This window comes from Pelodiscus sinensis, chromosome 2 (genome assembly GCF_049634645.1).
Source record: "Pelodiscus sinensis isolate JC-2024 chromosome 2, ASM4963464v1, whole genome shotgun sequence".
Lineage (NCBI taxonomy): Eukaryota > Metazoa > Chordata > Testudines > Trionychidae > Pelodiscus > Pelodiscus sinensis.
The window spans coordinates 184,013,024-184,036,379 of NC_134712.1; the positions used below are offsets into that span (position 1 = coordinate 184,013,024).

Here is a 23,356-nt window from a genome sequence, read left to right on the forward strand (position 1 = left end):
GGCAAAGAGTTCCACAGGTTGACTGTGCACTGCATGAAGAAAAAACTTTGTTTTGTTTGTTTTAAATCTGCTACCTTGTGCTCTTTGGCTTATTATCAATTATTCAATCTGAGAAAAGTAGTGAGTATTGGGGAAGTGCTGTGTTGGAGAAATCTATGTGAAATCTTATTTTCCAGCAGATCAGGATAGCTGAAAGCTCGTAACAGGCAGCAAGTAAGCTACTATTTATCTATCAGACAAACTTTTGAGCTGCACTTACAAACCATGGATGTAGTAACTGGTGCTTGCAATCTCAGGATGAAATGCTGTTTGGAAATATTCTCTGGAATGCAAGCCTTTGGAAGGAGAAATAACTATCGAACCCATCCCCCAACCTGAAGCAAATATCTACCAGCATCCACACCATGCACCAAACACTTAGCCAGGAACCTATCCCTGCAGCAAACCCCATTGCCAGCTCTGTCCACATATCTATGCAAGCAACACCATCACACGTCCTAACCACATAAGTCACATCGTTAGGGGGTCATCCACCTACACATTCATTAATGTGATGCATGCCAGCAATGCCCCTCTGCCATACTGGACAGTCTTTACACCAAAGGATAAATGGACACAAATCAGACATCAGGAATGGTAACACACATAAGCCTGTGGGGGAGCACTTTAACCTCCCTGGACCTTCAGTAATAGATTTGAAAATAGCCATTCTTCTGTAAAACAGTTTCAAAAACTGGTTACAAAGGAAGACATCTGAACTGGAATTCATGTGGGAATTCAACTCCTATCAATTTAGGACTGAATAAGGACCTCAACTGGTTAACTCATTACAAAGGCAATTTCTCCTCTCTGAATATTCACATCTTTACACCAAATGCTAAGTGTGCCCCATTTCTATCCTCACTTGATGAGCTTCATTAACACAAGCAACTTCTTCCGTGTGTGTGTGTGTGTGTGTGTGTGTGTGTGTGTGTGTATATATATATATATGCACACACACTTCTGCTTCTGTAACTTCCACTCTAATTAATCTGATGAAGTGGGTTTTAACTACAAAAGCTTATATCCTAATAAATCTGTTAGCCTCTATGGTGCCACAGGACCCTTCATTGTTTTTCTAGAGTAATCCTTTTCCTCTGTAAAATTCCTCCTATTCCAGTAGTGTGATTTGACCATTTCTATACTACATTGTACATTAGAAAAAGTGCAGTGGCTAGCCCTGAAATGTAGCATGGGGTATTACTTCTGTCCAGTGATAATAACCGAGAAATTGAGACATCAGAGCAATTTATTTCTGTTCAGTTTCAGATCAGATATGTTAGTCATTTGAAGTCATTGATTTTAAAGTGTTGATCAGCAGTTTGTTCTTGGCAGAGGGAAATAACCAGACATTTACAGCCACAATCCTTTCATTTACACCTGTTACTGATAGTTCAGGTAATGAGAATTGGCATTAGTCTCCTGGTTTTTTTCTTTCCCTCTTTCCCACCTTGGCCAGTTATGTTTGCACAATAAGCCTTTGAGATGTTTGGATAAAAACTTTTCACAAAAGATAACCATTATGTAAATAGATGGTTTTTAGTAGAGTTACTAAACAGACTACAGCTGTTGCAGTAGAAGTGAAATTTGTATGGCAATTTATGTATGTGTAACTATAAGTAGTTTTATCTAAAAGATGCATAATTTAGAGAGAAAATGCTATAGTTGGACATCTGTAAACATCATTTATCTTATTGACTGAAGAGGTTTTAAAAATATATCTAAGGATGCATGAGCTGCTTCCCTTTAATTGATTTTTCCTTAATGGGGTAGCTTTGAAATGGAACTGTTGAAAGTAGAATGCCCCAGAACAGTTATCAGCTAGTGAGTCTACCTTTCCTCCGAATGGACACCCAGGAAAATGCATAAAAGGGATAATATCTTAGCCAGAAAAGGTACTCGTTTGATACTAGTGGAAGTATTCTTGAAAGTCTCGAATATTCTCCTTGGCATGCTAGACTAAATATAATTTTCTGAAAGACTTTTAAAGTAGAATATTTTGTTACTTGACTGCATCTTATCTGCTTTACATTTAATCCTATGAAAGTAAGCTCTCTTTGAGAACCATATATCAGTTCCTTGTATAAAAATGTAATTGGAGAGAGAGGAATACATAATATTGCAGTCTGTAAAATCACAGAACAAGAATGGAAGAACTCAGTACGCTGACATGTTTTAGTACACAGTAGCTAGCAAATTAAGTGTCCTGTCACCTCTATCCTTTTCAGTAGGTGCCTTACAATAATAATGCCAATGTTTTTATGTATAGTTTCAAGTGTTCAAAGTGTTTTACACAACTGCCAATCAGTGTGATAAGCATGTATATGTTGATGTTTAAGTTAAGCTAATATACACTGTTCGGGAGCCTTTCTGAAGCTGTTCTCTTACACTTATTATCCCAGTTTTCAGAAAAAGAATAATAAATCTAGCTATTTGTGAAGAAATGCTGAGGACACTTTTTTTTTTTTTTAAGATTAACTGATGCAGAGTTCTACTTGAGTCTGCAAACGGCCAAGGACATTAGTTTGAAGAGGCAAGCTGCCCCATTTATCTCAATGACGGTTTAGTTCAAATGCCCAGTGGTGATTATTTAAATGACACTATTTTTAATTATTTTATTCCTTATGTAGGAAAAGAGAGGGAGGGGATCCGAGATCTTTACAATCTATACCTGGTTGTCTCATTTTAGTGCCAAAAGTGAATGGCATTTGGATATTTGTTCCCTTTGTACCTAAAAGCCCATGATGCATGTTGGAGCCAGTGGCATATTCAGGCACCACTGAGATGGAACCAAGCTAAAGGAACTAGTAGAGTTCAGAGAACAAAAAAATCATATGTTAAACATCTGTGAAATGTACGGTGAGCAGCAGCTCAGTTTGGAAACTAGTGGGCAGAGCTTGGAACAGTATCATCACAATTTCCCCCCATTCTGTGTGTGTGGGGGGGGGGGAGGAGGGAAAGATTACATAGTTTATATAGCCAGATAGGCTGTGAATTGATTATACTTGTTTGTTTAGCAGAAAAACTATTGCTAATGCCAATTCTGAGTTTTAAATGGAAGTCTATTTTGAGAAGAATGTTCCACATTTTTATTGAAGGTTAATTAAAAAAAAAAAGATGTCCTTGTGATGATTTGCTCAGTGGTTTGAAATGTTAAAAGAGTGTAATAAGAGAGCTGTATGTGGAGGGCATTTAATTATAGATTGAACTTTCTGGTCCGCGATTCTCTAGTCCTGCAACATCTGGTCCAGCAGGACCATGGATATTGCTGGACCAGAGAGCCCCAGTGGCTGAGAGTCGGGCTGCCGGAATGGCGGCTGGGCCAGTAGCAGTCAGATGGAGGTGCAGAGCCCTAAGGGAAACTTTGGTGCTACAATCTAGCCCTAGAGACTACAACTCCCATGATGCCTTGAAAAAAGGAGAGAAACTGGCTCTCTTCCAGGCTGTGCAGGGAGGAGAGAATTGGGTGACTCCAATTTGGAAAGAGGAGCCAGATTGCTGTTGTGGAGCCTGTACCAGCTCCTGAACTGGTAATAGAAGCTAGAGCCTGCTGCTGAGAGCCTACTGGGGCTTTGATCTAGCAGGCTGATTCAGGAAGTGTTGGTAATTGCTCAGCTTACAGGGAACACTGGTGAAGGTGATAAGACAAAAACTGCAATTTATATTTCTGTTTGTGACACACTTGAGGAGATACTTTTCCTTTTTAAACCTTTGTTGGAAGAGCTAGGTAGTATTTCTTTGCCTTGCAGGCCTATCTGCACTTTGGCAGAAGGTGTGACTGCCACTTTGAGCATCAATGAGAGGGTTCAGCGAAGGGAGTAGAGTGGGTTGGCAGAATGCATTGTCCATGACTGATTGTGCTATGCAAGAGCGAGTCTGCCAGCAGCAAATGATCCTGTTTGAATGCTTCATGGGCATCATGACAAGCAGGTGCCAGAACAACTAGGCCAGAACATTGACCCATGTTTAAGTCCAGCCTCCTCCTGTAGCCACAAATTCTCCTTCCTGATACCATATTGGCAATCCACTCCTAGTGAGCACCTTGTCTTAGTTTTGCACCATGACCTTGGAATGATGCTGGGTGTTCCCTTTAGATTTTTGCATCAGATTCAGGTCCCTGCCTACTCTGAATTGGACTGAATTTATTTCACACAGATAACTCAAAAGTACAGAGGGTAGTAACTTTTGATCACTACCAATCTAGGCCTGTTTTAAACCAGCAGCATAGAGATGAATAATTCATGTATCCCACTATCCATGTTGGTGGCGTAGCCAGAAGGGGACACTTGGGTGGGCCCCGACTTCTGATGGGTGGGTAATAATGGCAGGTAGGGGAGGAGGTCAGGAGAGATTGGTCTGCCTCCCACCAATCAGCCTGGGAGAAGATGGGATTGACATACTGGCGCTCCTCCTGGGGATCGGGATTGAGCAGCAGAGACTTGGCTCCCTGTGTTTGCCTGGTGCTCCTGCTGAGGAGTGGGGTGGGGGCTTACGAGCCCCATGCACCAATGCCACTCTCCAGCAAGTGTGCCAGGCGGGAGGGAGCAGGACAAATCTCTGACCAGGTTCCACAGCTAGAGCACAGGAAGGGAAGAGCGGGGGACAAGCCCTGCACCTGGACTTCAGCAGGAGCTGGACAAGCCCCTGCATCCTGACCCTGCTCCTTGGCAAGAGTGCCCGACTGCCTGAGCAGGGCAGGAACAAAGCTGAAATGAGAGTAGGGGTGGGCCTTGATCACAAGGGGGCAGAGAGGGGAATGGCCCACTCAGGCCCACCTGTGGCTAAGCCGCTGATCCATGTATTCCATGAGACTCCGAGGCCCATGAACTTGAGCTGTTAAAAATGCACTGAAAGCTAGTTGTGTGCTGTGCATGTGAACTTGATTCAAGGAACCTGTACACTACCATAAATGCAGAGGACTGGACTTTGATGACCGCCTGAGGTTTCTTTCAGTTCGATGATTCTACGAGAACCCATTGCATTTAAAAAAAAATGCAGCCAGTTCTAACTACTCAGATATTTGATAGAATTCATGGGGCACTACCACCACTTTCTGACCATAAAAATTACTACATGCCCCCTAGAGTGGGGGGACTGAAGCCTGAGCCCACCCAAGGAATCCACCCTGGGGGAAGCCCAAGTGCCTCAGCTATTCTGAGTTTGGGCTTCAGATTCAGCCCCAGCTAGTGGGCTTGGCTTTTGGCTCTAGGCCCCGGCAAGTCTAACACCAGCTCTGGCAAACCCATTAAAATGGGATTGAGAGCCACTTTGAGGTCCTGACCCGTAGTATGAGAATTGGTGGGGTAGATCACGATCAGTGAAACATGGAATAAATCCTCCCCCTCCTTTTATTTGTGTTGCAGTAGCTCCAGAAGGCCCTAATCAGGAAATGGCCCTTTTCTGCCCAGTGCTTTGCAATCACACAGACATGCCCTCTGTCTTTGAGATGCTTTATTCAAATGTTCAGTGATGACGCCTGATTGTTATCTCCAGTCAAAGTGTCTAAAATTTGACTTCTTAGAGATGAGATATGTGGGGTATTGTTTTTAAGCTGTGTTCTAAACTGTGTGTATATTTTGTAATAATTTTGAAGAAATGAAGTTGGAGTCCTTGGTTCATGAGGTGGTTTGTTGTGAGGTAGTTTTAGATGTGAAGTCTGAATACGAAGCCTATAAAATTTTACAGATTTCATTGTGGAAAGTGACATTTTCATTACACTTTTGTGAAAGACTGACTGTCTCTGTAAAGCCTTCAATTCATAGTATAGTGTTTTTGTTACAGAAAAGAATAGACTTGATCAGTTGCAGGCTTGCTGCTTGAATTTGACAGCAAGGTGTTCTGTATTCCAGCTGTGCTGCTTTCTTTGGCCTTTAAATGAGAAAGTATTGCAATGGATTTTCTCTTATTTCCCCCTAAGATAACCACCATTGAAGACTTCTGATGGCACTGACTACAATGACTTTTGTGATATTTTCACAGGTTTCAGTAATACTTATGGCCAGCAGCTGGTCTGAAAATTGCTTGTTTGAGTGAACTTATCTGCTTGAGAGTGAAGAAATATTGGCTCTAATAGATGTAAAGGATTTGTCATGTTAACTACCATACTACTAAAAGTCAATTTCCTTATCTCTTAATAAAATCTACTTAAACAGTTGTTTCCACTGCTGTTTTAAAGAATGTCCATGGAAGTGTTTTTGGTTAAGTGAAGGGAGAGACCTTATTCTCAGCTGTATGTCATTTGTTTGTCTACTCAGTAATAAGGTCTGAAGACTGCATTCAGTTAATTCAGAAGTGTCTGGGAGTGTTGTGGGTATCTGTGGGCAGAACTGTATTGGTGAAAGCAGGAAAAACCTGATTTTCACTAATGTTGTGATTATGATTATATATTATATTATGAATATATAGGTTCCAGGTACGGGGGTGAGACTGTGACCTCACAAAGGCCTGTGGCTAGGGAACAGAGTCATGCTGGATACAAGGATGAAGCAGTAATCTCAGGGCTGGTGCTTAAAGTTAGAGGGCAGGAGAGTTTCCACTTTGCCACACCAAATGGACATTCAGTGGTCCTGATTTCAGTGGAAATGAAACTGCTGGAAGCCTCTTGCACCCCTGGGTTTGGTCAGCTGCCTCCTGAGGTAGCTGCTTCACTCTGTTCTTCCAGTTGGATCTCAATTCTGAGGATAGGCTGACTAGCTGGGGAGGGGGTAAGGAGGCTGGATAAGTGTACAGTTTTACTCATACAAGCAGTGAAATGTGTGACCTTTTAGATACTGTTCTTAAGTTATGTAAAACCCGTATTTTCAAAGTTTAAATGGGAGTCTTCTGAGGGGGGTATACCCAACCTTTTGAGGCTCCCTGCTGGAGGCCTCATGGCCATGCCACACCCTACCCCTAAAAGGGACACAGTAATGGCTGCTACCTATAGTGTCCCTGGGCTGGTACCTGGAATAGTGGGTGGGCCCAGGACCCTCCCACCCCCATTAGCCACTGGGGAGAAGTGGCGTGGACATTGAGGCACCGTAGAGGGGGAACTGAATTTCAGTGGCCCACCTGGAAAGCTGCAGCCAGAGTTGCCCAAGAGCAGTGACTGGCAACCTAGGCTAGTGAGTGAGCCACAGGAGTGGCCCTCCTCCAGCTCAGTCGGCCACAAGCTTGTCCTAACAGACAGTCGCTAGGGATAGGGTAACTTTGGTAACTGCGCTTGTGTCACTAGAATTGGCGGGATGTGCTAACTGAACCGTAGCAGCGCTTTGGTTGGATGCAGAAGTACACACAGCTCTCGCAGTCAATCTTGTGTGCTATAAGCACACACATCACTTCATGTGCCCTTCCTTTGTGTGTTTGTGTCACTTTTTAGTGATGCCAGCACGGAAAAAAAGCTATGTAGACCGAAACCAGCGGAATCTGGCAATCCTGTGCATGGGAAACAGTAAACAAAGTGTCCACAGACCACACATAGAACCCTGATAGGCTACATATGGTCCACAGGCCACAGATTGCCTACCACTGCCCAAGAGGGTAAAGATGATATCCCAGGTGAGGGAGCTCTGCTCTGCCCTACAATAGAGACAAACTGAGGGTGCGTGAGGGCAGGCACATGCATTTGGCCAAGAAGATGCTCACGAGAGATGGCACTGTATATGAAAAAGTAAATCTGAAGAGGTGTTTGATGTGGTGTGTCACTAATTCTGTGGCCTTGTCTATGTTAGAAAGGGTTTGCAGGTATAACAGCTGGTGTAACAGCAAACCCTTTCTAACATAGACAAGGCCACAGAAATCAATGACTGTGACGGACCGGGCCGTGTCTGGGCACAGCTTAGGGCGTCCGCTCAGGGCGAATTGCTCAAATCCGGGGCTCTTTACAGTCCCCCTGACTGGCGACCTCTCCACACAGGCCACAAACCAGTCTCACAGAGCGCTTCAGCTGCCTGCCTGAAGCCTCCCGAGCAAAACCCCTCTGACACCCCAGCAATATCCGTGCCCCAGATGGCCCCGGGCCTCATACACAGGTGGGGGGTCCTAGCACCCAATCCCACCTACTCCGAACAAGTTCTGTCCGGTTCCAAGAAACCAGCCACAGATCCCTGGTCAATTTACCCTCTGGACCTTACCCACAAATCACGCTGGGCCAATCCTTTAGCATCTATATCTAAAGGTTTATTATCACAAGAAAGAAAAGCCTGAGAGTAAGGTTATTAAAGTACAGTACGTTACATGCACCGAATCTCCCAGTTCTTGGTGCAGGCTCTAGCAGAGATGTTGCAGCTGCTGGTTTAAAAGTCCTTATTGCACATCCTACGATCAGGATGGGTTCACAGGTCTTCCGGGCTCTTCAATCCCTGCAGTGCTGCCTCTGGGATGAAGTGCTGAGCTGAGAACAAAATGGCATCGACCACATGGCCTCTTTATACTCCTTCCTGGCCTCTTCTAGTCTGCAGCAAGTCACCTGGTCAGAGGCCAATCTCTATATTTCCTGCTGGCTGCCCTCAGGTGACAAATCCCATTCTTTGGGTGTGTCCATAGCCTATTGAGAGCCATTGTTCCACAGGGCTTTGCTACTCAGCCTGTCCATAGCCATGCTTAACCACATTCACAGAAATATTCAGCTTCCACACAGATTACAGATTCCTACCTACACACACAGACATTATACACTCACATAAATAGCGTACATAAGACCAACAAACAATAATCTCCCATTCAATACCCCACATGGCTCCCCCCACACCAATTTCTGGGGCCAACACCCTCACCTAGGGGTGCAGCAGCGATCTGGCTGCTTCCCTCCAATTCAGCAACGTGACACCCCCAACGCAAAATTGATGCAGGAAGTGATGCCAGTAACATCACTGAGGGCATCACAGGCCTCCCCCGTCAAAATGGTGGTGTGCCTCAGTTTCCTTCTTACACAGGACCTTCTGGCTGGAACCCTTTTTGTCCTGTAAGAAGTTCCAAAACCAGTTACAAGTGTTAACCATGAAAGAGCAACATTACAATGTTCCCTTACATACCGTCTGTCGTTTGGTACATCTCCAGACAGATTACATGGTATTTTCATAAGCTCATGCACACTGTATACCGTTACAATTCTCTGCAACAATAATACATTGGTTACAAGAATTAACATCAGTAACAAAAACAATCCTATATCAGGTGTATATTGACATTCCCCATCATGCCCCTTCTCTGGCCCCACACCATTGCAGTTTTTTCCCTTCAGGTTCAACCTGCAAATCTTCTTTGTCAAAGCAAGTCCTGACCCTCCCCCTTGTCCTCTGGGCTCCAGGCCTGAAACCTCTGGCCAGACCAAGACAAAGGGCTGGCTGGGTGTGACTCCCTGGCTCACAATGGCCCTGGAATTTTCCCCTTTCCCCCACTCAGTGGGGTAACAGCAGTAAGCTGTAGACTCCCAAGTCTCTCCTCTGTCCATCTCCAACCTCTGGTTCCACATGGAACCAGATATCCACCTCCCTGATTGAGTATGAGTGTCCACAGTGTCCAGAGATGGGAGCGTAACTGCCATCTCCTGCATCCTAGGGAGAGTGACCACACAGCTGTTCTGCTCTGCATACTTAGCTACCCAGCCCTTCTCCTGAATCTGAGACACTAACTTCCCACTCTCCTCATTCACCTGGGAACAATCCTGTCCCACACACACTGACTTCCCAGCAAGCTGGTCACACACAGTCACTGGGTTAGCAGCCTGCTCCAGTTCTCTGGATGTTCTTGCCTCATCTGGAACAACCCTCAGTCCCTCCGAGACCTCTCCACCACCATCCACACTGGGTTTCCCTAAACCCAAGTCAGTGGAGTCACTGTTAACAGACAAGTTCTGTCTGTCAGGCACCAAAACAAGTGCCTCACACAAGAAGCTGCTGCCTTTTACAGGCAGAGCTTTCTCCTGAATGCCTTCTCCAAGCCAGGCATTCTCACCTCTCTCAGTCACAGCAAACTGCTTGCTACAAGCACTGCCAGGACTCTCCTCCCTATGAGCTTCCTTAAGCAGCAGTTCACCCTTCCCTGACTCTGCAGTAGCATTGCCCTGCTGAGCCCCAACCAATTCCTCCTGCACTTCCCTTACTCCCTGAGTCATCTCTGGCCCCTCAGGTGGATTCACAGATAATCCCCTCTCAGGCACATAGACAGACTCACAAGAGACAGGGTCAGAGGCATCTTCACTCCCTGTGCAGCTCTCTAGATGGCTGTAAACGTCCACACCATCATTAGGCACCAGAGTTAACACACCCTCATTCTCTCCTTGTGCCCGAGCTAAGGGGTCTCCCTGCTCCCACCGAGTAGCTCCCCCCTCTGCCAGCAACACAGCAGCATCAGGCACAATATCAGGGTCACCACTGTCTGATCTCTGGGGTTCTGGTAAAACACTGACTGTCTCTACCTGAGTCACCTCATCCCTCTCCCCAGCAGACACAAACCTTGGGCCACCCCCTTCCTGGGCCTTAGCCATATCCAGACCCAACTCTGGGACAACAACACTGCTCTCAGCCTTCACAGGCTGTGGAGCATCTTCCTCAGACAAAGGAAGAAACTCTTCCCCACACACAGACAGACAACCAGAGACAGTTTCTCCCTTGTCCCCACACTCCTGGCTAATTTCAGGCATACAGCTAGCCACGGGGACAGATTCCTTTACTGCCCCACTGCTACTTCCACCAGCCAAATTGCCAGCTTGCACACACTGTGCTTCACACGACTCAATTTCAGCTTGTGCAGGTTCAATTCCACAAACCTCACCAGCCACCAACACCTCAACTAAAACTTCACTCTGGCCAGCCACTCCAGGCTGCCCCCGAGAAACATTTCCCTGACTTCTGGGCTCTTCCTGCCCTGGTTCTGATTCCAGCCTCACCTCTGAGGCATCAGACGGGCCCTCACCCACAGGCTCACATATAGAGACACTTTCCCCTCGGTTACAGGGAGACTGACCAGCTCCAGGAAACTTTTCATACCCACATGCACCCCCTTCCCAAACCTCCCTGTTAGCTACAGGTAACACAAAAGGTTTGCATTCACACATGCTTTGGGGTTGGGTCATCACATCAGCTGGGCAAAATACGTCTGCCATATCATAAGCACACCGCATACCCACAGAGTTACACATTGAACCTTCAGGAGGATACAGTCTCTCTTGTTCTTTTAGTCTCTTAAGCTGGAGGTCAAGTCTAGCATTTTCCTCCTTGGCTAGGGCCATCTTCTTTGCATGCTCTACCTCTTCCCTCTGCTGTCTCTCAGCATATTCTGCCTTTTTCTCCTCAAGTTCTGCTTTTCTCATCTCAAGTTCCCGATCCAGCTCCTTCTGTCTCTTAGCAATTTCTTCATCTGCCTTCTGCCTTCTTTCAGCAGCTTCCTTGGCTTGCTTCTGATCCCTTTCATCCACATCTCTGGTTAGTAACAACACTACCAGATCTAGTTTAGAGGCCCTTTTCCTAAAGGCAATGCCTCTCCCCAAGCACAAATCCTTCAGAGCACTTTTGCTCAGACTCTCATATAATTCCGGGATCATCGCAGCGGCTCTTTAATCAACCAAACTCTCAACACCAAAAATCAAATTTAGACAGCGTGGGGTCCTGATCCCAAAGCTCAATTGACCAAGATCTGTGGATCCTGCCGACTACGCCACTGTGACGGACCGGGCCGTGTCTGGGCACAGCTTAGGGCGTCCGCTCAGGGCGAATTGCTCAAATCCGGGGCTCTTTACAGTCCCCCTGACTGGCGACCTCTCCACACAGGCCACAAACCAGTCTCACAGAGCGCTTCAGCTGCCTGCCTGAAGCCTCCCGAGCAAAACCCCTCTGACACCCCAGCAATATCCGTGCCCCAGATGGCCCCGGGCCTCATACACAGGTGGGGGGTCCTAGCACCCAATCCCACCTACTCCGAACAAGTTCTGTCCGGTTCCAAGAAACCAGCCACAGATCCCTGGTCAATTTACCCTCTGGACCTTACCCACAAATCACGCTGGGCCAATCCTTTAGCATCTATATCTAAAGGTTTATTATCACAAGAAAGAAAAGCCTGAGAGTAAGGTTATTAAAGTACAGTACGTTACATGCACCGAATCTCCCAGTTCTTGGTGCAGGCTCTAGCAGAGATGTTGCAGCTGCTGGTTTAAAAGTCCTTATTGCACATCCTACGATCAGGATGGGTTCACAGGTCTTCCGGGCTCTTCAATCCCTGCAGTGCTGCCTCTGGGATGAAGTGCTGAGCTGAGAACAAAATGGCATCGACCACATGGCCTCTTTATACTCCTTCCTGGCCTCTTCTAGTCTGCAGCAAGTCACCTGGTCAGAGGCCAATCTCTATATTTCCTGCTGGCTGCCCTCAGGTGACAAATCCCATTCTTTGGGTGTGTCCATAGCCTATTGAGAGCCATTGTTCCACAGGGCTTTGCTACTCAGCCTGTCCATAGCCATGCTTAACCACATTCACAGAAATATTCAGCTTCCACACAGATTACAGATTCCTACCTACACACACAGACATTATACACTCACATAAATAGCGTACATAAGACCAACAAACAATAATCTCCCATTCAATACCCCACATGGCTCCCCCCACACCAATTTCTGGGGCCAACACCCTCACCTAGGGGTGCAGCAGCGATCTGGCTGCTTCCCTCCAATTCAGCAACGTGACAATGACACACACTGATTACTCCTAGAATAGACATGGCCTAAGCTGATAAAGTTCTTTTGCTGATATAGTGTATACCAGTTCCTCAAGTGAAATAAGCTGTACCAGCAAAAGAATTTTTGTTGTTGATATACAGTAGACTTCCGATAATCCAGAACCCATGGAACCTAGGTGGTGCCGGATTATCAGATATGCTGGACTATCAGGAGGTACTATAAACTGGTTATATATATATATATATACTGTATACATTATATACTGTATATAAAGTGTTCTTAACCCTTTTTATTGTACATACTGTATACAGTATACTGTAATGTTTTAGTTTTTTTAAGCCTTTTTTATCCTTTTTGCTCAGTTCAGCTGCTGCCGCTGTTACCTTGTGGCTCATTTTTTGCCGAAGCTCACTCACTAGGCTCTTGCAATTTTGATGCTGGACTATCAGGAGTGCCGGACTATTGGATACCGGACTATTGGAGTTTTACTGTAATTGCATTTACATTAGGGCCTGCCACAGCATAGCTATAACAATATACAAAAATTATACCCTGACCAATATGATTCTTCTGGTGTAAGTTCTAAATGTAAACCAAGCATACGTTTAAATACAGGCAGTCTCCGAGTTACGCGGATCCGACTTATGTCGGATCCGCAATTACGAACGGGGATTTTTCTCGCCCCGGAGTACTGGAGCGGCGGGACGCCTCGTCCCACCGCCCGCCTCCTCTGGGGCGAGAAAAGCTGCTCCCCATCTCCCTGGTCTGCTGGGGGAGCCAGCAGACCAGGGAGACGGGGAGCAAAGCGGCGGAGGACCCGGGGCCGGACCCGCGGCCGCTTCCAGATCAGCTGGAAGCGCCGCGGGTCCGGCCGGGTCCTCCACGGCTTTGCTCAGCGTCTCCCTGGTCTGCAGACCAGGGAGACGCTGAGCAAAGTGGCGGAGGACCTGGGGCCAGACCCGCGGCGCTTCCAGCTGATCTGGAAGCGGCCGCGGGTCCGGCCCCAGGTCCTCCGTCGCTTTGCTCAGCGTCTCCCTGGTCTGCTGGGGGGGGACGCAGCTAGTGCCCCCCCCCCAGCAGACCAGGGAGACGTGGAGCAAAGCCCGGGGCCTGTGGTAGAGCAGGTGGGGCGTTGCCGGTTGGTCCCGCAGCACCGCTCCTTGGCGCTACTGGACCAACCCGGCAGCACCCCAGCTGCTCTGCCCCAGGAGTCCTGATTCAGCCGCTGCTGATCAGTTTCAGCAGCGGCTGAATCAGGACGTCTGGGGCAGAGCAGCTGGAGTGCTGCTGGGTTGGTCCAGTAGTGCCGAGGAGCGGCCACGCTACTGGACCAACCCAGCAGCACCCCAGCTGCTCTGCCCCAGGCATCCCCAAGTTAGCCGCTGCTGAAACTGACCAGCGGTTGACTACAGGAAGCCCGAGGCAGAGTTGCTCTGCCCCGGGCTTCCTGGAATCAGCTGCTGATCAGTTTCAGCAGCAGCTGACTTGGGGACGCCTGGAGTTCTTAAGTTGAGTCTGTATGTAAGTCAGAACTGGTGTCCAGATTCAGCCGCTGTTGAAACTGATCAGTTTCAGCAGCAGCTGAATCTGGATGCCAGTTCCGACTTACATACAGATTCAACTTAAGAACAAACCTACAGTCCCTATCTTGTACGTAACCCGGGGACTGCCTGTACTTAATAAAAAAAAACAAAAACCCCCAAAACCCCCAAACCTAACTTTTTTTTTTTTTTTTTAAACACATCTGATCTTCTCCAGCCTATCTTGTAAAAGTGATGTCTTGGGGAGAAGAAAAAAGGATTTTTAAGTAACTGCTGAATTTCTAGCATAATTTACAGGTCGCGTTGGACAATACACTAGGCCAATGTGACAGTTTTTATAGAAATGTGAGAGGTACTGCTTACCAGAGTTGTCTGGCAAATGCTGGTGGGCGCAATTCTGTTCTGAAGGCTCGTCTATGACTACTGAGAGAAGGCTTGACTTGTTGAACGTACGTTAGTAGTCTGAACAAATTTTACTTTTCTGGTAAAGCAAAACTAAAAGTAAGAGTCTTCTGCAGTATATTCTGCCAGTGACTTGGAAAATCTTTTCAAACAATTTTCAAAACAGATTTCAAACAAAGAGGAGTTAGGTAGAGGAATCAACCAAACATCAACAGAGAAAATGAGTAGTCCTGTGGCACCTAGGAGACTAACAAAATATATGCATGCAGTATCTTGAGCTTTCGTGGGCAAAACCCACTTCTTCAGATGATCTGGTGGGTTTGCCCATGAAAGCTCATGATACTGTATATATTTTTGTTAGTCTCTAAGGTGCCAAAGGACTACTTGTTATTAAAGCTACGGCCATCTCTTCAAGACTTATCAATAGAGAAGAAAGCAGCTGGAAATAGCAGTGTGTCAAAAGAGCTGCCATTTCCTGTTATAACGATGTGTAAGGTATTGCCTCAGTTGAGAAATAGTAAATGAGTTAAGAGGATACCAAATGATTAGAATGTAGTAATTATTTTGAGAATCTTGAAGTAATTAATAAATAGCTCGTTTTGATCACTGATGTCAACATTGTATAACTCTGCTCTTCCAATGGGTTAAATATTTGACAGACTGGGGAATTGCTATGATCCAAAACTTGGATGTGAATGAATTTGTCCTCTGGCAAGAAAAATGTCTAAGGGTATGTCTAGACTACAAGCCTCTTTAGAAAGAGAGCATCTAGACTGCAACCACTTCTTTCGAAAAAGCGAGCCGCTATTTCGAAAGAGAGCACCCAAGCAGTCTGGATGCTCTCTTTTGAAAAAGCCCTGTTTGCATTCAAGAACGCCTTTTTTCGAAAGAGCACTTTCGAAAAAAGGCGTTCTTTCTCGTAAAATGAAGTTTACTACAGTTGAAAAAGCTGCCATGTTCTTTTGATTTAATTTCAAAAGAACGTGGCGGCAGTCTAGACGCAGGGGAAGTTTTTTTTTTTTAAAAAGGCCACTTTTTTCGAAAACACCCTGTAGACTAGACACACCCTTAGACTGATGAGATATCTAAGTAGTGTAGTTCCATTAGAAATTATATAAAACCTGGGGATAACTCTCCTAATAAGCCATAACATCTAGAAACATTTTTCCAATTAAACCATTTAATTTTGAAGTTCAGGTTGAACCTCTCTAGTCCAGAACACTCTGGTCTGGACACATTCATCATCCGGAATGATTTTAGTTAGCTGGATGCCCACTTTTCTTGGGTGTGGCCATGTTTCCTGTAGTCCCATAAAGTTTTGCAGCCACCAGTCTTAGCTCTCAGTGTTCTGTGTTGTTCTTGAGCTCTAATTTACCCTTAAATGTCCCCTAACATCCCAGCAAGCAGTGGAAATGTTGGTAATGCTGCTAGACAATATTGACCTACTGTGGTCTGTAAAATTCTCTGGTTCAGAGCCAGTCAGGTCCTGAGGATGCTGAATTAGAGTGGTTCAACCTATATATAAATATTTAAATAATCCTGAGAATACTGCAGACACAGCAATAAAATATCAAAGTATTAAGTCCACAAAATTTATATGAAAGGATTGGCTGTAGTTTGAATGACTGAGCCTTTTTAAATTTTACTTTTCCTTCAAATAGAATGAAATCTGACCATATTTCATACTGCATAGTATTTATTTGCTTTGAATACTGTTACGAAGAATGTAGGCAACAGATAGACATCAAGCATATGAGAGTAAATGGAGAGGACGAGTTGTTATATTAATTACTGAAATTATTCTGAGATAAAGCAGAAGAGTTTGGAATAAAATATGTAAGGTATGTTATTTGTCTGATTCAATAGTATTGATGAGTAAACATTTTTTTTTCATTGAAGGCAGAGTGCTACTCTGTTTTGTCTGTTTTGGACCTGGCTGAAGTATTTAAACAGTTGTTAAACAGTTATGGATGGTGACACATCCTGTCATACCTAACTGCAGTTTGGACCTCCCTGGTCCGGCACCCTCGGGGCCTGAATGGTCCTGAAGGAGCGATTTTTGCTGGACCAGAGGAGGTCATTTTTGCCCCCCAGCCCAGCTCCATTCCTGCCCTGGCGGGCTCCGCACATGTGACCAGCCCTGCTGCCCCACCTCGACAGCCCATGGTCCTGCTGCTGGGGCTCTCGGCTTTACCATGCCAAACTATTGCCCTGCCACCAGCGCTCCCGGCCCTGCCAGTTCACAGTCCAGCTGCTGGAACTCTTTCTGTCCCTCCCATGGAGCCCTGCCGTGGGAGTCCATATGGAGCTGGTGGCAGGGTGGCCAGAACATCAGCAGGCTCTGGTGGGGCAGTACCGTCCCTGCTGCTGGGGTTCCTGGCTCCGCCAGCCCTTCTGTGGCAGCCCCGCAGAATTGCCACCGGGGCTCCTGACCCCACTTCAGCAGACCGCTGACCCACCAGAGCCTGCCACCAGCTCAGATGGACTCCCATGGCAGGGCTCCCAGCCACTGGCCTCACTTCAGCTCCTGCTCCTGCCTCTGTTCCTCAACCGGGGGTCTCTGGTCTAGCAACGTCTGTGATCCTGCTAGAACATGGATGTTGCTGGACCTGGTTGAGATAGATTCAACCCCTAGTAGTAATGTACAGTGGGGTTTGCTTTTTATGCATTATATAATTTAGGTTAAATGACATTGATCATTTTGATCCTGAAAACAGATTCATATAGGATCAAGATAGCTCACAGACATCTACCTTTCCCCACCTCTAATATCATTAGCTCACAGACATCTACCTTTCCCCACCTCTAATATCATTAGCTCACAGACATCTACCTTCCTCCTCCCCTCCCCCCCGTATCCCCCTTCTGTTCTGAAATGTGATTTGTCCTTTTCATATGTGTTCATTTTTTTTAATTGTATCCTTTGTTATACATGGTTGTGACTATTTTTTTCCACTATTTGATCTGAGGAAGTGGGTCTGGCCCACGAAAGCTCATCACCTAATAAACCATCTTGTTAGTCTTTAAAGTGCTACATAGTCCTGTATTTTGTTTTAGGCAGACTCTCTTTGATGAATGTTTAGAACACATTCCATTCTATATGACTGTGTTGTTAATCGAGAGGCATTTGTTAATGGTATTATTGTTAAGGTAATGTTTACTGTGTAACACTGTGTGTTTGCTTATGTTGTAAATATTTAGTATTATGTAACTTTCCCTGTTTTTCCCACCAGTACAGTTTCTGAAGGATAGGGTAATTCTTCATAAATACTGATTTTTAAAACTAAATATAGAAATCTAGAGTCTTGTATCATTTTTGGATAAATATACATTGTGTAAAGAATGAAAATAAAATATAAAGGGAGAAAAGTCTCAATATTAAATAGATGTAAAGAAGTCGGCACCAAAATTCTCTTTGTATATATTGTAATATTCTGATTCTAATAACTTATTTCTAGAACTCAAAAAGAAAAGATTTTTCCCATATGCTTTTTTTAAGAATTTCTCAAAATGTATGTGATAAGTGGCAATTCTCCTTCTCTATTTAACAGGTAAATTCCTAAAATTACTCCATTGGGCAAAAATTAGAGAAAAAATAACTTTAACCTTTCAGTTTTGTTTACGTTGTGGATTTTACAATGTTTTATTAACATTTTCCCTGTTTCCTATGTGGTTGACAAGTCAGCTCTCCCTCATTTCTGTAAAATTTTCACATTGCAACAAGGAAGAGGAGAAAAATGTTCTAAAAGTAGGAAAAGAGGATGCAAAATCGCAGAGGCTGATAGGATGGCTCATGTCCTAGCCTAATGCATGCAAATAATTGTATCTTTCCTTTTGAAATTAAGTATATTTTAGTCTGATGATCTGGTTGTATCTCAAATCTACTGCAAACTTTACGCTATGAAACCTCTTGTCGAAATGGGATATGAAGTATATTGCTCTTTTTTACTATGTTTTGGTTTTTTTTCTTACTGAAAGTTAAGTAGTATTGATTTATTTAAAGTAGCTTGAAATTTCTGGTTGTTGCTTTGGGATAAGTGTTAAGCTTCTTTGAGGGAAGAAATACACAAAGCTCTTTACTTGACTAAATGGGGTGGAAGCTATAGAGCTATGGTGTCCAACCAGTTCTGAAGCAGTAGCCACTAGAGTGGCTACTGCTACAGTGAACTACCCATGCTCAACCAACCAAATAGCCACTAGTGACTAGTGTGTTGGACACCACGGCTGTAGAGGATGGAAAGTTGCATGTTCCAAAACCCTATACGACCTTTACTTATAGAGATGCAAAACAATAGTGTCAGGGTTGTGGCTCAACTTTCCAAAGGAGCCCATGTTAGTTAAATGCCCAGCTTTTATTGAATGAAGTTTGGCACTTGACTTGTGTGGGCTCCTTTGGGAAGCCTAGCCTAAATGTTAACATTTTACTATAAGCATGTGAACTGATAACATGAAGTTTATAAAACTGTTTTTGGCCTGTGAAAATGGTAGAATGCTTGGTCACTGCCTTACAAATGCAAATGGATTAAAATGTCAGATCAAAGCCCTTCTTAATAATAATTTGTTTCCCCGACCCCTCCTTCTTTTCCTAGTGCAATGAATAGATAATTTCAGTAGGCTGTTTAAAATAGTGTTCTTTGATAGATTTAGCATATTTGTCAGTTGTTTTCTTTGTAATTTTGTAGATCTTGGGGGCCCCGGTCAGCAATGAGGATTCCATTATGCAACCATACAAACAAGTGACAAACAGTCTTTGCCCCAGCGAGCTCAGAATTGTACGTTTATGACCAGATGTGCTAGAGAGATGCAACAGCCAAATGGTGGTGGATGTAGGGATTCAGCTCGCCACCTCCTAGTCATTATCTCAGTGGCTAGGGTTTAGGGATGTAAGCGACTAGTCGAGTAGTCGACTACTGGATAAGCATATGCTTATCAGGTAGTCGAGTCATTACTCCACTGGTCAATTCTCCTCCTTGCTGCCTTTCTCAGAGGCAGCTGGGGGACCAGGCGCCAGTGCTGTGGTAGCTGGCTTAAAAGGTGGCTGCCCCCAGAAGTGTTCCCTCTAAGCTGAGCATCAGCCCTGCCTAGTCAGTCAGATCCCTGCATGGAGCTTTGAGCCTCTGACTGGGCAGGGCTGATTAATCACCTATGAAGCTGTGCTGTCATGCAGTTTAGAGGGAACACTGCCCCCCAGCACTCTCTCCGCTGGTCGGGCAGGGCAGGGGAGGCAGAGGAAATTCCATCCACTGCTTGATTAGCTTATTAATCAAAATGTCACAATCCCTAGTAGGGTTTTCTGTAAGTTGAGGAATTTGAAGGGAAGTGAAAGTAATGGTTTTATGATTTGGTGATAGGGAGTTTTTCCTGTAACAGGAAGCACAGAGGCACGTGTTGAAGGAAATGGGTGATTAAGGTTGGGGGTCTTTAATGGAGCAAAAGTGAGGCTAATGGTGCAGTAAAGTAGGTTTTTTTTTTTAAAGTGTGTTTAAAGCATGAAGGACCTTAAAGGTGAGGGCAAGATCCCTTGTGTTTTGATGGGAATTAAGTGGTTAGAATGAACTTGGAAAACTGTCCTACTAGTAGCTTTGAGTGGGCGTGACCAGCCAGAGATTGTAGCAGTTGTGCCAGAGAGGTGAAGTTGGTTAGTTGAAATGTGTGATAAAGACTTGGACAAGAACTTTGAAAGCCTAGATGGACAGGGCAAGAAGCAGTGGCAAAATTTAGACACAGTTTGGATAAGTGGGTCCAGAGGTAGAGCTGAGTCAAAGATGACATATGTCACTGCCATATGATTCTGTGCACAGCAATATGCAACTGTATGTTTGTTCTCTATTCCCAGATTAAATGTGCTGTCCAGAAGGACAACAAATGCTTGCTTTACTGCCATTACCCACATGATTTTATTAGGTGCTATAAAAGGACACCTGGATCTGAGTAAGGTCTTCTGTCTTGTCAGCTGTGCTTAATAGACCATTTTTCCTGAAATAGGACAGAATTTTCAACTACCTTGGCAAAGGTTATACATTATTGAAGAGCTGGTTCAGCGTGCATGATTTAAAGATGGAAATACACATCAAGATTTTGACAGTTCTAAAATGGATTAGTAGAAATGCTTTTTACTTCCAGCTCTGAGTGTTGGGCTCTAGTAAGTCAATCTGAGATGGAAGATTAAAGTGGAAGCATTTTCATTTTACATTTAAAATAAGTATAAATTGGCTATTTAATCACCTCATCTGTACAAGCAGCAGTCAGTTTGTCCCCATTTGTGTGGCAAATACTGTAATCTTAGCAATTGACTTATTATACATTGGCCCGTATAATCAGTGTGTGGATCGAAGGGAGGTTGTCTAATATGTTAGGGAGGCAGAGAATTAAGTGGAGAGAAGGTAGAGAGCTGCAGTTTCAAACTTTAAGCTGAAGTGCACTATTGTTGATCTATAAACTACTATGGATTAAAATGTCAGTGCTTTTCGTACTGGCTTATGCAACTTCTACTGAAAGTTTAGTGGGAGAAGTTTCTGTGATTTTTGCACATATTTCCTGTAAATGTAGTCTCCATCTGTTTGCTGCACAAGTCATTCCTCTGTTCTCTCTAAAGTTTCCCTTAAAATCTGGTGAGGCAGGGTGGAGACAAGGTGATGAAAATCATATACTAGATGTTTTGTAACTAGATGTTTATCAGATTTAGTAGGTAATGCTTTTGGAGTATTGTGTGACATCCCCATCAATAATTGATTATTTCACCAGTCGTCTTAACATACAAGCATCAAATAAAGTGCTTACCTTGGTTAATATTACTTTAAGCCAGGGGTTCCCAAACTTTTTGACACGGGGACCAGTAAATCCATTCACGAACTTTTGGAGGACCGGTAATGTTCATTTGCCCGTTTGCATATTCTTTAATCAAATGATGAATATTCAAATAAGTTGTTTCTGGTCCTCCCAAAACCCCCAATGCCAGCTTTAGCAAAACTTTTGATATGGTCACCCACAATATTCTTGCCAGCAAGCTAAGGAATATGGATTGGATAAATGGACTGTAAGACAAACAGAAAGCTGGTTAGACCAGGGTTTCCCAAACTTTTTACTTTAGTTGGAACCCTTTTTTTTCAGTACTGCTTTTTGCAGCCCAAAAGTATAAACACGTAAAAAACAAACTGAGAAAATACCAGACATATATCATGTCTGGCATTTTCTCATTAGGTAAGTTGTATTATTACTAGATGTATCAGTTTGTAGTTTTGAACTGCCTGGCTGGTAAACGTGCTCAGGCTGCACGAGTGTGTCTACCAGCCAGACAGTTCGCAACTACTCGAGGTGGGGTGTGTGTGGGGGGGAACAATAGAATCCCCAGGCCGGACTAACTCATGCTTTGTGCTTTGCGGGGGGGAGGGGAGAACAGAGGCAGCGCCCCAAAGCTCATTCCAAGTCCCTTCTGCCATGTATATTGGCCAAACTGGACAGTCTATACAGGAAAGAATTAATGGACACCAATCAGATATCCAGAAACGTAACACACAGAAACCTGGCGAGGAACATTTTAAATTTGCTCGGCCACTCATTAATGGATCTTAAAGTCACTGTACTGTTTCAGGCCAATTCCACAAGCCAAATACACAGGGAAGCCTTGGAACTTAACTTTACTTACAGGTTTGATTCCTATTGCAAAGGTATGAATAAAGACATTGGGTAGATGGTCTGCTGCATTCCACACCCTAATGACATAAAAAAACCCCAAACAATGTGTAATTAAGAACAATTTGCAACTTCTCTATCAGCTTCATGTAGCTTGGAGACTCTAATTGACTATTTCTTGCCTTTTATTTTCTTCTCTCCTCCCCCCTCTCCTATTTATTTCGAAACTGAAGAAGTAGGTTGTGCCCATGAAAGCTCATGATACCATCTACATGTTTTGTTAGTCTTTAAGGTGCTGAAAGATTATTCATTGTTTTTACAGTTACAGATTAACTCAGCTACCTCTCTGAACTTTTTCATTTGGTCATACAAGATTTTTCTTTCTTTTCACTCTGATTTCATCCTTTATATCATCGTGACTCTGAATCAATCACTGTTATCCAGATAGATTTTTCACTGGGACTGACACCTGCTTGTCATCTGGACAGATGGGTTTCCCTTGCTGTTGGAACTTGATTGGTAGAGTGACAGATTTGCTGACTTGAAGATACCACTTTTTGCCCTCCACCAACTGCAGTCCTACAAACTGGCTTCTATACTTGCTATTTTAATTTCTAATGGGAACTGGATGCCTGTGTCCCTTAGGCCAGCTTTGAAAATCCCAGCCATAATAGGATTTATATGAGATTTTTTTCCCCTTTATATTTTAGAATATCTTATTCTTTTCAACCCTGTGCAAAGCTTTTGTATTTCGTTGTTTTAAAAAGCTAGTGAGAGAAATGAGGTGGTTGTATGTGCATTTATAATTAGGCAAATAAGGCCACCCTTTCACATAACGTGATAGTGGATTTAGAGGCTGCAGAGGTGTCCCTGGGTATTACGATGCAGAGTTGTTGACTCGAGTCCCACGACTTGAACTTGAGTCTGACTTAAGTCGCCTAGGTGATTCGACTTGAGACTCGACTTGGGTTCATTGTTTGTGACTTTAGACTCGACTTGAGACTTGCTAATTTTGTTAAATCGACTTGGTGAAAAAATTCTCTGAAAATGCCGATATTGATGGCTTGTACAAAAGTGACTTGACGTTTTTTA

General features: G+C 44.3%; 1 protein-coding gene across 3 annotated transcripts in view; it reads left to right on the plus strand.

The window, feature by feature from the left end:
- The window catches only part of OSBPL10 (oxysterol binding protein like 10), a 194,810-nt gene that overhangs the window by 37,223 nt on the left and 134,231 nt on the right, over window positions 1-23,356 (plus strand). Inside the window, exon 1 of one of the 3 annotated variants that reach the window (XM_075921976.1) lies at window positions 6,556-6,674. The exons of the other annotated variants lie outside the window; for them this stretch is intronic. The gene's annotated coding sequence lies outside the window, so the exon portion shown is untranslated. Of the gene's footprint in view, window positions 1-6,555; window positions 6,675-23,356 lie in introns of those variants that run through there. 3 annotated transcript variants of the gene reach the window in all.